This window comes from Sinocyclocheilus rhinocerous, unplaced genomic scaffold (genome assembly GCF_001515625.1).
Source record: "Sinocyclocheilus rhinocerous isolate Xijiao unplaced genomic scaffold, SAMN03320098_v1.1 scaffold8555, whole genome shotgun sequence".
NCBI lineage: Eukaryota > Metazoa > Chordata > Actinopteri > Cypriniformes > Cyprinidae > Sinocyclocheilus > Sinocyclocheilus rhinocerous.
Genome location: NW_015634100.1, coordinates 1 through 2274, shown reverse-complemented (window position 1 = coordinate 2274; position 2274 = coordinate 1). Strand labels below are relative to the sequence as shown.

Sequence of the window (2274 nt, the reverse complement as noted above, 5' to 3'; positions counted from 1 at the left end):
TTTGTGCTGTAGGTTTGTGTATATTTGGGACACAACATCCCGTAGGATCCTTTATAAGCTCCCGGGTCATGCTGGGTCTGTAAATGAGGTCGCTTTCCATCCAGAAGAACCAATTGGTAAAAAAATATATATAAACCATTATGCATATCTGGAATTGTAAAAGTAGCACATTCCTTCCATACTGTTTACCCATTTGTGACTCCATTATTTTATGTCTCCCACAGTTCTCTCTGGATCCAGTGATAAACGCCTCTACATCGGAGAGATTCAATAACTGTGTGTTTGTGTGTGCGAATGCTGTTTATGTGACTGTGTCTGAATGTGTGAGTGAGAAGAGGATGGGTAGAGGGGGATATGATTTGGACTTTTGCCAATAGTGTTTGATTTGAAAACAGTGATGAACAGTTGGGGGAAAATGTTGAACGTTGGCTTTTTTATGCTTTTAATAAACCTGTTTCTAGAATTAGTATGTGCACTGTCTTTGTGTAAGAAATATGGTATATGTGACCCTGGGCCACAAAACCAGTCTAAAGTTGCATGGGTATATTTGTAGCAATGGCCAAAAATACATTGTATGGGTCAAAATTATAATTATAATTTCTTACCGTTAATATATCAAAACTTAATTTTTTATTTGTAATATACATTGCTATGGACTTAATTTGGACAGCTTTAAAGGCAATTTTCTCAATATTTTGATTTTTTGCATCATCAGATTCCAGTTTTCAAATAGTAGTATCTCGGCCAAATATTGTCCTATCCTAACAAACCATGCATCAATTGCTTATTTATTCAGCTTCAGATGATGTTTAAATCTCAATTTCGAAAAATTTACCCTTATGACAGGTTTTGTGGTCCAGGATCAAATATAACCAGTTGATGACTGAAAACTGATAATCATGTTATCCAGAATGATATAAGAAATAAAAACCACATGCACTTATATAATTAGTATATGCATGATGACAAGGTCATCTGACTTTTTTTTTTACATGCTCTGTGTCATAACCTAGCTTAGTGACCTAAAATATTTCTTCTTCACGTTGACATTTATCTGTTTTTATTTCGTTTTAAGGGTTCAAATAAAAACCCAGAAAACCTATTAGAATTTGAATATGGATTGGGCTCCAATATGAACATACATACATACTTTTAGATTACTTTTGAACTGTTAACATTTTTTGAATATCACCTTTTTTAAAATAGGATAATCTTATTATCCATAAGTACCATATTGATTTAAAAATACAAAGAGAGAAAATATATTACATTCATTGTTTTTAACAACACGTGCATTAAACACTATTTTACGTCAAAGGAACTGCAGGGGGTCGAGTTTAATGAAAAGCTACTAATTAAATGTTAAATTATAATAAATCTTTTAAAAATGACAATCAAGATCAAACTTTATGAAATTATTATACTTGTTTACCCGCATGTCAGCATATGAATAATATGTAATAAAAAAGTAACCAGTCTGATTACAAATGTAGGTATTCATGTTGTCAGCATGTCAATTTGACGCAATATTAGTTTAAAAATAGTAAGGTTTCCAGGTTGCAATAAGAGTGTCCACAGCCGCATGATGGTTTTCTTTGTGCTCTGTAAATCGCCTCGTGTTGTGCCCGAGCGGCGGCGAGCGTCTCTATGCGGTTGCGCGAGCGGGTTGCAGACTCGCACGCGGGTGTCTGATTTCCACCCACAAGCCCCGCTCCGCTCCGCTGTGCTCACCCTCCCGGTGCCGATGTTGACAAAGAGACGGAGCAGGAGGATGGTTGCTCAAGCAACAGTGCCAGTCTGAGACCCCCGACGGTACATCGGCTCGGAAAAACGAATACCGGACCTCACTGTAAGTCACAAAGGCTGGCTTTGTGCTCGCTCCAGATTTCATTTGCGTTATTTTCTTACCTCGCGCCCTTACACCCCCTCTGATGCTTGTCATATGATGCTCATTTCTGCCAGTTAAACGCGCTCTCTGACTCTTCCTCTGTTCTTTGTGTTATTTTGGGTCTGTCCGCGCCTGGTACCCGGTACGGAATGAAGGTGTGGCAGATTCGCTAGGATTCGGAACCGCAGCGGGGCTCTAGGACGCTTCGGTTTGGACGATTCAGCGGAGGAGGTCCGGTATGACCGGCAGTCATCCGAAAGCATCGACGCACCGAAGCATGCATGCGGCCCGGTGGGCTTCTTGATGTTTTGAACGGTAATCGTGAAGCAAGACCTGAAGCGCGCTGGACCTCACCGGGGACTCCGCTTTCTCCCGACGCCTCGCGG

At 39.9% G+C, this 2274-nt stretch overlaps 1 long non-coding RNA gene across 1 annotated transcript; it reads left to right on the top strand.

Annotated features, from left to right (window-relative positions):
- Positions 1-10: 10 nt before the first annotated feature.
- On the top strand, positions 11-466 carry LOC107745437 (uncharacterized). Its single transcript, XR_001640600.1, has 2 exons — positions 11-116; positions 225-466. It is a non-coding gene; the product is annotated as an uncharacterized LOC107745437 (long non-coding RNA).
- The last annotated feature ends 1808 nt before the right edge of the window (positions 467-2274 follow it).